This window comes from Petaurus breviceps, unplaced genomic scaffold (assembly GCF_028583685.1).
Source record: "Petaurus breviceps papuanus isolate PSGF00001 unplaced genomic scaffold, PetGlider_PUasm1.0 227, whole genome shotgun sequence".
Lineage (NCBI taxonomy): Eukaryota > Metazoa > Chordata > Mammalia > Diprotodontia > Petauridae > Petaurus > Petaurus breviceps.
Window position 1 is genome coordinate 16,717,494 of NW_027185896.1, and position 15,118 is coordinate 16,732,611.

A 15,118-nucleotide genomic window follows, 5' to 3' on the forward strand; every position below is an offset into this window, starting at 1 on the left:
GAAAGAAAGAAAGAAAGAAAGAAAGAAAGAAAGAAAGAAAGAAAGAAGAAAGAAAGAAAAAGAAAAAGAAAGAAAGGAAGGAAAGAATTCCTTAAAAAGTATAATTGGCTAAATGGAAAATGAGATACAAAAAGTTCACTGAAGAAAGTAATTCCCCAAAAATTAGAATTATGTAAGTGGAAGTGAATGACTTCATGAGACTTCAAGGAACAATAAAACAAAGTCAAAAGAAGGAAAAATAGAAAAAAAATGTGAAATACTCATGAGAAAAACAATTGACTTGAAAAATAGATCAAGGAGACAGAATTTGAGAATTACTAGACTACCTGAAAGCCATGATCAAAAACGGAACCTAGACATCATATTTCAAGAAATTATCAAGGAAAACTTCCTTGAGATCTTTAGATCCAGAGGGTAAAACAGACAATGAAAAATATCCACCAATCATCTCCAGAAAGAGATCCCAAAATGAAAATTCAGAGGAATATTATAGCCAAATTCCAGAACTTCAGGTCAAGGAGAAAATTTTGCAAGCAGCCAAAAAGAAACTATTCAGATAACCTGGAGCCATAGTCAGGATCACAAGAGATTTAGCGGCTTCCATATTAAGGAAGCCAGAGGTCTTGGAATATATTACAGATGGCAAAGGAGTTAAGAGTACAACCAAGAAAACCTACCCAGGAAAACTGAGTATAATCTTTCAGGGGGGGAAATGTATATTTAATGAACTAGAGGACTTCCAAGAATTCCTGATGAAAAGACCAGAGCTGAATAAAAAAATCTGACATTCAAACAGATGATTTGAGAGAAACATAAAAAGGTAAACATGATAAAGTAATCATAAGGGACACAATGGAGTTAAAATGTTTACATTCCTACAGATGATACATGTGACACATAAGAACTTTATCATTACTAGGGCAATTAAAAGAAGTCTGCATAGACAGAAGGCAAAGATGGAAAGATGATACATGTAACTCCTAAGAACTTTATGATTATTAGGAAAGTTAGATGGCATGAGTGTAAGTCAACTGTATTGAGATGATCTCAAAAAAAACTGAAGGGGTGAGAAAGGCATTCACTGGGAGAAGGGAGAGGTAGAATGGAAAAATTTTCTCACATAAAAGAGGCACACAAGGAAGGGCTTTTATAATCAAGGGGAAAATGGGGGTGGGCAATAGCAGGCAATGCTTGATCCTCACACTCATTAAATTGGTTCAAACAGCGAAAACATTATACACACTAAGTTGAGCATAGAAATCTATCTCACCCAATAGGGAGATATGAGGTTAAGGGGATAGGAGACTGGGGGGAGTGGAGTGGAGATAAGGGAGATGGCAGATTGGGGAGGTAGTATTCTGAAGCAAGACAGAGGAAGGACAAGATAAAAAAAGAGAGAAGGATAAATAAAGGAAAATGAGATGGAGGGAAATTCAGTTCATTATCATAATTAGGAATGTGAATGAGATGAGCTAACCCATAGAACAGAAGCAGGTAAGAGAATGGCTTGGAGACTAAAATCCAAGCATATGTTATATACAAGAAACACACTTGGGACAGAAAGACACAGAGAGTTGAAATAAAGGGCTGGAACAGAATCTAATATGCTTAAGCTGAAGTGAAGAGAACAGGAGAAACTAATGATTTCAGACAAAGCAAAAGCAACACGATCTAACTGAAAGAGAATCAGGGAAACTAGATTTTTCTAAAAGGTATCATAAACAATGAACTAATAAAAAAATTTACAACAAGTTTCTTGATAAAGGACTCATTTTTCAAATATATAGGGAACTGAGTCGAATTTATAAACATAAGAGCCATGCCCCAGTTTATAGTCAAAGGTCATAAATAGGCAGTTTTCAGAAGAAGAAAGCTATCTATCATCATATGAAAAAATGCTCAAAAGCACTACTGATTAGAGAAAGACAAATTAAGACAACTCTAAAGTACCAAGTTAGCCCTATCAGAAATGACGAACGAATCCGGGCTCAGACACTTAGCACCCACCCAGAAACACCTGGCCGTGTAACCTTGAGCAAGTTACTTAACCCCAATTGCTTAGGGGCAGCCAGGTGGCTCAGCGAGTAAGAGCACCAACTCCAGTGTCAGGATGACCTAGGGATCAAATCCGGGCTCAGATACTTAGCACCACACCCAGAAATAGCTGGCTATGTAACCTTGAGCAAGTAACTTAACCCTGATTGCTTAAAAAAAAAAAGAAGAAATGACAAATGCTGGAGGGGATTAGGAAAAATAGCTACATCAATCCAACCATTCTGGAGAGCAATTTGGAACTATGCCCAAATGACTATAAAACTGCATAACCTTTTGATCCAGCAAAACTGAGTATCATGTACATTTCTATTCCCTTCAACTATTCTCATACTGAGAAAAGTTTCATTAAGTTACAATTATCGTTTTTCCACGTAAGAATGTAAGTAGTTCAACTTTGATAATTCCTTATGATTTCTTTTCCCTGTTTACCTTCTCATGCTTCTCTTGCTTCTTGTATCTGAATGCCAGAGGTATTAGTTGGGTGCCCTCTCGGAAGCCTCCACAGACTCTGGCAAGCTGGTCACACACCCCAGGACCTCCACCCTAGATCGCAATCCAGATCCAAGCAGGTTAAAGCAAGAGCGATTACCCCTCAGACTGGTCGCTTGGTCCCCCTACACTCTGCAGGCCAGGGGCTGAAGCTGCCACGTGGTGCTGGCTGTGCCGGGAGTCTCAGCAGCTTGGGCAAAAGCTCTCCCAACTACTGGTTCCAAAGTCCACACTAAACTGACCTCTCACTTTGTCCTTCGCATCTATGTGTTGATGAATCTGGAATTGGCCACAGCTGCTGGTGATCTGGAGTCCCTCCAGCCGGAGACTGGCAAGGCCCAACCTGGGGCTAAAATCTCTGGCTCACAGGGGCCTGGGCTCGGCTCCCAGAGCGCTGTGCTGGCCTGCCAGGCTGTCCTCAGCAGGAGGTTAGCTTCTCTGTGTCATTTTGTGGGTTCTGCAGCTCCAAAGTTTGTTTAGAGTCCCCTTTTACATGGATTGGGGAAGGTGGAAGCCAGAGCCGCAGGGAGGTCCTGCTTCTACTCCACCATCTTGACTCTAAGAATTTTTCAATGGAAGTTCTCTACACCTATAAAATCCACAGATTCAGAGAAAACCAAACCAAACCAAAATATATTGATAGTAAGACTAAATTCCAACTTAGGGAGTCTGGATTCTACCAAGTAGAAATCCAATTGAATTGGCACAAGGTTTAGTATATCTCTTTCCTGCTAAATCCATTGTCCAGTTGTGGTATACAGTTGTGAAATAATCTCTAGTCAGAATAAAATGATTCAGTACTTAGTATGTGCAAAGCCCTGCACTAAGCATAATACAAATAGAAAAGACAGGCCCTGTTCCCAAAGAGTTCACATTCTTCCCCACTCCCACGCCCAGAATTTATTTATTTTTAGTTTTCAGCATTCATTTCCACAAGATTTTGAGTTCCAAATTTTCTCCCCATCTCTCCCCTAGCCCCCCACCCCAAGATGGTGAGCATATTGATTACTCCTTCCCCCAGTCTGCTCTCTCCTATCCTATCTCCCCCTTTATCCACTAAGAGCTACATTCTAATGGGGTAGACAACACACACTGAAAGTTTCATCTACAAATGAGGTGGAACACTCCTGTGGTTCTTAGGGGGCCTGACATCACATCTACCTCTGAGGCTGAACCCTTTGACAGGGACAAGCACTGCAGAGACTGTTGCTCCTTCAAGAGCAGTTACCAGGCGGCAACCTCCACAGGGATGCTTCCCAGGAGGGCAGGTTCAGGCAGGGAGCTTCAAGCACTACCATTCCCTAGGCTCTTGGGTTCAGGGTCCTGATATGTCTCCATTCAGGGTCTGAGGGTCAGTCAAGATGGAGGTGATGGAAGTCTACCCTACTTGGAACATGCTGCCTTCTATCTCTTCCCTAGGGCACCCTGCTTACTAATTCAGCTGGGTTGGCCAGCCTGCTCCGTGGGAGCAGTTGGTTGGCAGGTGGTAGGAAAAGCTGTCCCCCTCGACACAGGAACTCCCTCCTAAGTTGATGGCTATGAGGGCTGGGCTGAAAGCAGGACCAGTGGTATGGAGAGTGATGTGATCATCTGCCTATTGGTGACAATTAGTTGGCAAATGTTGCCGGTGGGAATCAGGAAGATAAGCCCTTACTTCACAATGATTTCCCCCCCAATGATGATTGTGGGGACTGGGCTGGAACAGAAGCAGGTTTAGTAGCCTGGGAAACCCTGCTATTGCCAAAGTTCTTGAGTTCAATGTCTTAGGGTGTCTCTATCAGCATCTCAGGGAAACTGCTGGTCAAGGTGGTAATGATGGCCTAACCTGGCCTGCATTGTAAGCAGCAACTGGTTTGTTCAAGTAGAAATCAGAGGGGGCTAGAATATGGGCCCTGCGCCATGGATCAATTTCAAAGTCATCCAATGTAAAACTCCTGCCTCACTACATCCTAGTCTACATATCGTCTTTCTTCCTGTGCTCATCGCTTCTAACAAATCCACTTGCTTTTTAAACTGTGCCCAATGCCAGTAGTGCCTCCCTCCTAGCCTAGCAAATTTCTTTACACTCACCTCAGCAAATCCAGAGATGCCATCATCTCCCTTGGCCCTTCCCTATTATAGCCCCAAATGTTATTTAAACCTTTAAATGTATGTAATATAATTATTTAATTCTGTCCACCTCTTTAGGTATTCAATAATTCCTTCTGTTATTTGTCATGGCATGCTAGTATTCTTTGTTCATTAGCGTTTCATGTATTATATTAGAAAGACACAGAAGAGAATGAAAATTAATATGGGTTATTGTTAGTGGAGTTCTAAACTGATTCAACCATTCTGGAGAGCAATCTGGAACTATGCCCAAAGGGCTATAAAAAAGTACATACCCTTTCACCCAGCAATACCACTGGGGTTGTATCCCAAAGAGATGACAGAAGTGGGAAAAGGACCCCACATGAACAAAAATATTCATAGCAACTCTTTTTGTGGTGGCAAATAACTAGAAGTCAAGGGGATGCCCTTCAATGGGGAAATGGATAAACAAGTTGTGGTATGTGAATGTAATGGAATACTATTGTGCTATAAGAAATGAGGAACAGATGGACTTCACAATAACCTGGAGAGACATATATAAACTGATGCTGAGTGAGGAGAGCAGAACCAGGAGAACTGTGTTGTACATAATTACAGATACATCACGTGTGACAACTAACTTTGGGGTCCTCTCAGCAATACAAGGTTAGAAGACAACTACAAAAGACTCATGATGGGAAGGGACATCCACATCCAGAGAAAGAACTACAGAGACTGAATGCAGACTGAAGCAAACTACTTGCTCTCTCTCTTTTGTGTTTTGTTTTGTCCCGTCTTTCTCACTTCACTCCATTGGTTATAATCCTTTACAACTTGACTAATGTTTAATGTGAAGGTATTTGTAGAACCTATATTTGACTGCATGCTGCCATGGGGGGAAGGGGAGGTGAGGGAGCAGGAGAAAATTTGAAACTCAAGGGATTGTGGAACTGAATGTTGTAAACTAAAAGTAAGTAAATTAATTTTAAAAATAAAAAAAAAATGCCAGCATTCAACCTCCCCCCCCAAAAAAAAATTATATGGATTATCATGTCAGCCTGTCATAAATTAGTAGAAACTTAAATGAATGCTTTTAGGGGTAGGTGCCTTGGGGGATGGGCAAGTTTCCTGGTAGTCACCCAATCTAAAGAATTAAGTCCATTTTTAAGCACAAATTTTAAGGCCACTGACAGGAGCTTAAGTATGTTCAGAAAAGGGGTGGCCAGGTGGCTCAGCTAGTAAGAGCACCGGCTCCAGTGTTGGGACGACCTGGAGATCGAATCCCGGGCTCAGGCGCTCAGCACCACACCCAGAAATAACTGGCCGTGTAACCTTGAGCAAGTTACTTAACCCCGATTGCTTAAAATAAAAAAATAAAATAAAAATTAAAAAAAGTATGTTCAGAAAAAGGCAACCAGAATGCTTAGGGGATTGGAAAGCACTTCATATGGGGGGGGGGGGGAGGCTAAAGGAAATAGGTATTCCTTAACCCGCAGAAAAAAAAAACACTTAAGTGGCAAAATCCCCATCTTAAAGTATTTGACAGATTGTCACATGGAAAAAGAATCAGACTTATTATGGCTCTAGAAGGCAAAAATGGAAGCAATGGGTGGAAGATGAAAAGAGGATGATTTTAGCTCTATAAAAAGGAAATGCCTGGTACAGAGTAAGTTCTTAATAAACATTCCATCTAAAAACTACAACTGTACAGAAGTGAAATTGGTTGCCTCCTTTGAGAAACTTAAGTTCTCTTTGACTATAAGTCTTAAAATAGCCTGGAAGTCTACTCCTAAGGCTCATTCTAAAGAAATTTCTCATTAATTTATGGGTTATTTTTTCTTTTTGCTTTTTGGAAGGGGAAAGGTAGGGCAATTGGAGTTGTGACTTGCCCAAGGTCACACGGCTAGTTTTTTTTGTGTTAAGTGTCTGAGGCTGGATTTGAATTCCATGTCCTCAGGGCTGGTGCTCTATTCACTGTGCCACCTAATTGCCCCCATGAGTTGTGTTCTATATGACCTCAGACGTTCCTTCTAACTTAGATTCTGTAAATATCAACATCTGTTAATTTTTTCTTTATTTATTGTCTCTTCTCTCATTTTGCTTTTTAAACCTTTGCAATCTGGCTTCCTATCTCATTACCCTACTGAAACTACTATCTCCAAAGTTATCAATCTTCTCTTAATTGACAAATCTGATGACCTTTTCTTAATCCTCATGCTTCTTGATCTATCTGGAGCATTTAAAACCACTAACCATCTTCTCCACCTCAAAGTGGAACACTAATGCATTGGTGGTGGAGTTGTGAACTAATCCAACCATTTTGGAGAGCAATTTGGAACTATGCCCAAAAGGCTATAAAACTGTGCATACTCTTTGATCCACCAATACCACTACTAGGTCTGTATCCCAAAGAGATTAGAAAAAATGGAAAAGTACCCACATGTACAAAAATATTTATAGCAGTTCTTTTTGTATTGGCAAAGAACTGGAAATTGAGGGGATGCTCATCAGTTTTGGAATGGTTGAACAAGTTGTGGTATATGAATGCAATGGAATACTACTGTTCCATAAGAAATGATGAACAGGAGGACTCCAGAAAAACCTGGAAAGACTTGCATGAACTGATGCTGAGTGAAGTGAACAGAAGCAAGAGAACATTGTATACAGTAACAGCAACACTGTGCCATGACCTACTTCAATAGACTTAGCTCTTCTCAGCAATACAATGATCTAAGACAATTCCAAAAGATTCATGATGGAAAATGTTACCCATATCCAAAGAAAGAACTATGAAGTCTGAATACACAGATTGAAGCATATAATTTTCTTTTTGTTTGTTTGTTTCTTGCTCTTGATTTTTCCCTTTTGTTCTGATTCTTCTTTCACAACATGACTAATGTGGAAATTTATTTAATGATTGTATGTATATAGCCTATATCAGATTGCTTTCCCTCTTGGACAGGGGGAAGGGAGGGGCAGAGAAAAGGGAAGAAGGGAGAAACTCAAGGGATTGTGGAACCAAATCTTGTAAACTAAAAGTAAACAAATTAATAAGAAAGAAAAAAGGGAGAAAAAAATCTGAAACTCAAAATCTTATAAGAGCAAATGTTAAAAAAGAAAAAGAAAAGGGAACCTCTTTACAAAAAATATTATTTAAAAATTAAAAATAAATAAATCTTCTTCTCTGAGTTTTCATGTCACCAGTTATCTCCTGTCTGACTCCCTCTTCTCAGTTTTCTTTTCTGGTTCACCATCCATATAAATTCCCTAATCTTGAACATCTACAACAGCTCTACGCTCACCCTCCTCTCTCAATTGGTGACTTCATAAAGTTCCCATAGTTTAATTATCAAACATAAGCAGATCTCAGAGATTTATATGCCCAGCCTTAGTCTCTCTCTTGAGTTCTAATCCCATCTTAAAACCAACAAGTCCAAATCTGAACTTCCTATCTTTCCCCCAGCAGCCCTTCAGAATTTTACTATTCCTGTAGAGGGCACCACCATCCTTCCAATAAAAACATTCATCTGCCATATCTTGTCATTTTTACATCCACAACATCTCTCACATCCAAGTCCTCTATTCACATGACTACCAACCATTCTTCTTCAGCCCATCATCTTCTCAGCTACTCCAACAGCCTTCTAATTAGTCTCCCTACTTTAAGTCTGACCCCGCTCCAATGAGTATCACACAGAGCTGCCTAACATTTTTCTAAAGGACAGTTCTTACTTTGTCATTCCCCTACTCAATAAACTCCAGTGGCTCCCTACTGCCTCTAGGATAAAGCTCTTTTGTTAGCATTTCAACCCTTTTACAACTTGGTGAATATTACTATACATTACTCCCCCTTTCCATATTCTAAAATCAGGCCAAACTGGTCTTTATGCTGTTCTTCAAACAGCATTCTATCTAAGCCTTTTTACTGGCCATCCCTCAAATCTGGAACTCAGACCTGCCTCTACATTTTAAATCCCATGTTTCATTCAAAACTCAGTTCAAGTACCACCTTCTACATGAAGCTTTTCCTAATTCCCCCACAATTCCCACAAAGCTCACAGCGTCCTCCCCTCCCAAACTTATCCTGCAATTATTCTGTCTATATTCTGTATATTCTTAGGCATACATTGTCTCTTAACAGAATATAGGCTCCTTGAGGACTGGTATCCCCAGTGCCCACCATGGTGTCTAGCAGTGTAATAAGCACTTAATACATGCTTGTTTATTCAATGAAAAAAACACCATCCTTGTCCTCAAGGAACTATCTGGTGAGACTGAATATGAAAAAATCACAATACAATTCCAAGGGCCAAATGAGTAGCACAAATGTCAAAATTTAGAGGAGTGAGGATAAAATCAAAAGTTACAACATGTTTTTCCACAATCTCTAAACACAAGGATGAAAAAAATTCTTATAGCATAGGCCAGATATTTGCTGCTGCCTTCTGGTTCCACCACTTCTGACTCATCTTTTTTTTTTCACTGTTTTCCTGTTCTACCAACTTGCTGCTTTCACCACCATCTCATCTGACAATGGAAGAGCTAAAGTGCTAAAAATATGCAGTCTGGAATTTAATCATTTTCGTTTTATCCTTAAATTTTTGTCTTCTAATATAAAATAGGGTACAGAAGAAAAACATAAAGATAAAAGAATGCCTGGAAGCTACAAGGCACAGGAGAAAGAACTCTAGACTTCAGAGTCAGGAGAGCTATGTTCAAATATCACCTCTGTCACTACTGCTGTAATCCTTGGGCTAGACCCTTTGCCCCTCTGAACCTCAATTTTCTCATCTGTGAAATGGAAAATTGGATTAGATAACTTCTAACCCCCTCTTCCAGTTCCAAACCATATGACTAAGGGATAGAAAAGACAAATTGATAATGTTAATTAGCAAAGGACACATCCAAGATAAAATTTTCTTGCTGTTGCAAATTGCTGTTATAAATATTCTTATTAAAAGCTGATGCAACATGAGGAATTACTACCTAGATTTTTGCTAAACATTGAAAAATTTTCATTTACTAATGCCTAAATTATGCTATGTGTTCAATTCCCATTTCAACAATTTATTTTATCACCTCAGGCAAGTTATAACCTCTATGCCTCAGTCTCACCAATAAACTGAAATCCCTTTCTTATTTACTTCAAATAGGTAAAATTATTTAAGGAGGTAGGAGCCATAAATTAGCATGTTAAAAGTACTTTGAAATCTCCAGATAATTAACAGGGTAATATATAAAAAGTTATTCTCTATGTATATGAGCTGCTCTATGAATAGGGATTAATGGAGGGAGATTAAGAGTCAGTAAGATAGGAGTTAAAAATTCCACCTCAGAAAATCATTAGTTCTCAAATCTGGCCTCAGACACTTAACACAAAAATAGCCCGTGACTTTGGGCAAGTCACTTAACCCCAATTGCCCTCCAAAAAGGGAAAAAAAAAGAAAAGAAAAGAAAAGAAAATCATTAGTTCCATGACTCTGGACAAGTCATTTAACCTCTTGAACTCAAGTTTCCTCACCTGTAAAATGGGAAGCACTTTGCAAACCTTAAAGCCTTACACAAACACGAGCTCTTATTTTTTTTTTTTTTTAAGCAATTGGGGTTAAGTAACTTGCTCAAGGTTACACGGCCAGGTGTTTCTGGGTGGGTGCTAAATGTCTGAGCCTGGACTCGATCCCAAGTCACCCCACCTCTGGGGCTGGTGCTCTTACTCACTGTGCCACCTGGCCGCCCCAAACACGAGCTATTATTTACGTAAAATACTATATACCTTAAAAAGAGTGTTTTACATTTTCATATTGATCTAGAGCATACCCATAATACTACATTCCGTGCTACAAAAACCATGTTTCCAGTGAAGAAAAAGAGTGAAAAGAGTTATACTCTGAAACAAAATCTTGGTTGTATACAAGAAAATATAAATGAACTGAATTACCCAAGGCCTTAATTACCTAAAATTACATATTTTTCAAAATTCTTAGCTAAAAATGATAAAATGTCTTAAAGGACAACTTGTATTTAAATTCCACATTAACAATTAAAAAGCTAAATAGAACAGCCTTCAACACCTAAATAAAAATGAAACGTAAAATCCTTTATTTGACTTTTACTGTGCCTCTCTGGGCCCTTCCAGCCTTTCCAGTGTGCTTCCACATGCTCCGTGATCCAATGCCGCCGGCCTCCTTCTTTGCACAAGACTCTCCATCTCTCACTCTCTGCATGTTCACTGGCTGTCCCTCATGCCTGAAATGCTCCCTCTCTCCTCCTTTCTGCCTCCTCAATGCCTTCAGTCTCGGCTCATCTCCCACCTTCTGCAAGAAGCCTTTCCTCTGAGATCACGTCAGTTACTTTGTGCGGATCTCCCACATGCTCGTTTGCCTGTAGTTTTCTCATTAACCTGAGACTCCGGCGATGGAAGGGGTTTTTGGTTTTTTTTGCCCTTCTCTGTATCTCCAAAGCTTACACCGAGCCAGGCACGTTATAAGCAGCTTAATAGATAGATGTACGATAAGATGAATCCCTTTGAGATGAGAATTTGGTCCACGGAGTCCATCAATGACCTAACAAAAACCACCTCCTCGCCTTCCGCCCAGTACTTTTCCTGCCTAAGTCGGTGCCGGCTGACTAGCTTGGGCAACTTTCTGTGATCTGGGTCCCTTACTGACGGAGCCCACCTGGGGGACCCCAGGCTGTCGCGTAAGCAGTATGGTAAATACCACAAAACTGCGGAGTAAAGACCGAACGCCCGAAAAAGAAAGGGCGGCCAGGCGGGCCGGGGAAGGGCTCCGGGCACCGCGCCCCCCGACCAAACCCCCTGGGAAGAGGCCGCGGCAGCGCTGACGGCAGGACCCCCTGCGGCTTCGGGGCTCGCAAAGCGCTCCCCCCGGCGCGTACACACGCACGAGGCGCGCGCGGAAACACACACGCACACGCGAACACGCACGCAGCTTAAGTTTGGCTCCAGCATTCCCACGGAGACCAGATGATGCCGTATTCCACCCCCCCCCCTCCCGTGTCTGGGAAGCGGGGGTGGGGAAGGCACCGCAGAGAAGTTGGGGAGCCCTTACTCAAACCCCGCCGCCCTTTCCGTTCCCCAGACCCCGGCCGGAGCCTGGAGCGGAGGAGCGCGGCCGCTGAGGAGGCTCCGGGAACAGGCAGGTGGCGGGAGCGAAGGGTCGGCGCCACAGGTGACTCCCCTCGGGAGGGGAGGAGCCGGAGCAGCAGCCGGGGCTCCCGAGGTCGGGAGCCGAGGGAGGGGTTGGGGGATCGGGCAGGGCCGGGGCGGGCTAAGCCGGCCGGCGGCACCGAAGCATGCGCGGCCTAGGGCCCGGAGGAGGCAGCCACGTTACCTGCGGCGGCGGCGGCTCGCGGGGCCGCGGGAGGGCCTGGGCTCTGCGTGCGCGCCCGGCCGTCAGCTCCCCGGTCCGGCTCCGGGCGAGGAGGGAGGGACGCGAGAGACGCCCTCCACTCGGACCGCGGCTCCCAGCCTCCACTCCGCTCTCCTCCCACTTCACCTCTCACCTCCTACCTTTCCCCTCCTACCGTCCCGCCCACTCTTCCCTCGACCCCTCCCCAGCCAACTATCTCCTCCTCTTCCCGGCCCACGCACGTGCTTCCGCACACCGCCCGCAGCGCCTCTAGCCACGCCCTCTCCCCGGCCCGCCTTCGCTTGGTCGTGCGCACGCGCAGGCCCACCATTTGGGAGGGGCTTGGGAGGTGGGTGGGGGTGGAGGAGTGTTCGGGCCGGCGGCTCGTGCACACCCCCTGCCTTGTTGGTGTGTGCCTGCGGCTCCTGCAGACCGCCAGAGGATCCTAGCTGTTAAAGACCTGGGGTGGTGGATGCCCCTCAGTCATTGAGAGCGCTGGGGGGCCCCTTGGGCAGAGCCTTCGGTCCGGAAGACCCTACCACATTCAGAGCCAGGCTCAGACGCTTGCGGAGTGACCCTGGGCAAGTCACTTAATTGACAGATCAGCCTCATACTTCTCTTTTGTAAAATGGAGACACTGACAGCTCCTACCCTGCAGGGTGCCTGTAAGGACCACATGAGACCTTTGCAAAGTGCTTAGCACAGGGTGAGCATTTTACAAATACTTTTTTCCTTCTCCCTTCACAAACATAGACACCAAGGCTTGTTGTGTTATGTGTGTCTCTACACATTTAAATATGTACCGTATGTGTTTGTGTGTCTCAGGCCACGGAGGGGGATTTATCTATCTGATGAGGTTGGGTTTGCATGAGTGTAGGATAGCCCCATCCTTGGGGTAGCACCTTGCATAGATGAGGTTTGGATCCTGCTGCAGCCACTTCCAGGCTTTATAATTAGGAGGCTCACATGAGATAGTAACCGCTTAGCACGTGCCAGGAGGAAGCACTGCATCAATGTTCCTTATTTTAATTCATTTAATTTTAACATATTTTCATAATGCTATTATTATTATTATTTTTATTTCCTCTCACATACCATACACTACTGATTTACTTGCTGATATCTGTACAAGATGTTCCGTCTCCAGCCTCTGGGAACCTCTGATCCCTTCACAACCAAGCACAATCTTTAAGGAGGCCTTTTCCTGTGTTTTTGTTTTGAATGTATAAATGCTATCTACTTATGTGAAAACATATTACATCCTTCTAGGAAAATGTAAGATCTTAAGGTCAAGGATTATATCACTTCTGTACGTGTGTCCCCGGTGCTTGTTGTATCTGGTATCTGAACCAAACCAGCCTCTAACCTGCGGATGGCTGGAGCTGACCACAGCAGGCCAGAGATAGGAGAGTCAGGAATCAGACAGCAATTCAATTTCAAAGTGAGGGAAATGACGTGCAAGGAAGGAGGCAGATTAGACCCGGCCCTGCTGCTAGTGGGGGGACCTGAGGCCATGGGAATGAACCTTGATTTATATACTTGTGGCTAGACAAACAAACAGTGTAGTGAAACAAGCTTGTCTAGTGATGATAAATCTGTTCGTACCAGGGCTTCATGTCTGGGCCTGTTGGCGTTTGCCTGGGCCCAGGAACCAAAAGGTGAGCGCAAAGGATTGTTGTTATGCCAAGCTCAGAGCACAGCTTGCTTGCTAGGCCTTAGCCCTGGGAAGTAAAGTGTCTCCTAATAGTATCTTGACTTACATACGTAATAGGTATTTTATACCCAGTCAATCAGTAAATATTCATTAAGTATCTACTATGAGCCAGGCACTTTGCTAGGGATACAAAAAGAGGTTAAAGACAGCCTCTGCCCTCAAGAAACTTACAGTCTAATGGGGAAGACAGCATGCAAACAAATACATACAAAGCAAACTATATAAAGGATAAATAGAAACTGATTAATAGAGGGAAGGCATTCGAATTAAGAGGAGCTGGAGAAGGCTTCCTGTGGGAGGTTGGGACTTAAAGGAAGCCAGAGAGGTCAGGAGTCAGCACAGAGGAAGAAGAGCATTCCAGGCACAGGGCACTGCTATAGGGGATGCCTAGAGCCCAGAGATGGAATGTCTTGTTCCAGGAACAGCCAGGAGGCCAGTGTCACTGGATTGAACAGTATGTGTTCGGGAGTGGGTGTAAGAAGCCTGGATAGGTAGAAGAGGGCTCTGAATACCAAACAAAGTGTTTTGCATTTGCTCCTGGAGACAGTAGAGACTGAGGGGTGGGGGGAGAGGAGGAAGGTGCTGGTTGGACCTGTGTTATAGGAAAATCACTTTCATGAGTGAATGGAGAATGTATTGGAGTTAAGAAGAGACTCGAGGCGGGCAGACCCACACCCAGCAGGCTATTGCAACAGTCCGGGCCTGAGGGCCTACAATCAGGGTCATCTCAGTATCAGAGAAGAGAAGGGAGACCTATTGGAGAGATGTTGCAAAGGTGAAATCTAGAGGTCTTGGCAACAGCTTGGATGTGGGGGCTAAGATGTAGGACTCCAGGCTGACTCCTAGGCTGTGAGCCTAAGGGACTGGGAGGACAGTGTCATCCTCTAAGGTAATAGGGAAGGTATTGGAGTGGGGGGGACAGTTTAGGGGGAAAGATAATGGGTTCTGTTTTGGACATGATAAGTTTAAGATGTCTCCTGAAAGGCAGGTGGAGATGTAAGATTGGAGATGAGCAGAGAGATTCAGTCAAGAGAGGCAGATTTGAGAACCATCAGCATCGAGACAGTAATTAAATCCATGGGACTGATGAGATGGCCAAGTGGAGTAGTACAGAGGGAGAAGAGAAGAAGGCCCAGGACTGAAGCCTGAGTGAGGGACCTCCGCTGTTAGAGGGTGGGGTCGGAGAATCAGTTACATAGCACCAGGAGGGAGTGGTGGCCTGAAGACTAGAGAGAAGAGAATATCCAGGAGAGAGTGGTCAGCAGTGAGAGGCCAAGGAGAACGAGGAGTGAGAAGGGGCCACTGGATTTGGCAGCGAGGAGATCATTTTTGGAGAGAGCAGTTTCTGCAGTGGTAAGCTCAGAAGCCAGATTGTAAGGGGTTAAGAAGAGTAAGGAGAGAAAGTGAAGGCACCTGTTGT

The 15,118-nt window shown here is 43.5% G+C and overlaps 1 protein-coding gene across 2 annotated transcripts in view; it reads right to left on the minus strand.

The window, feature by feature from the left end:
- SCAP (SREBF chaperone) overlaps positions 1-12,155 on the minus strand; it is a 108,289-nt gene extending 96,134 nt beyond the window's left edge. Inside the window, exon 1 of one of the 2 annotated variants that reach the window (XM_069095922.1) lies at positions 11,967-12,155. The gene's annotated coding sequence lies outside the window, so the exon portion shown is untranslated. The remainder of the gene's footprint in view (positions 1-11,966) is intronic. The other variant, XM_069095923.1, reaches the window with a different exon arrangement.
- Between the last annotated feature and the right edge of the window lie 2,963 nt (positions 12,156-15,118).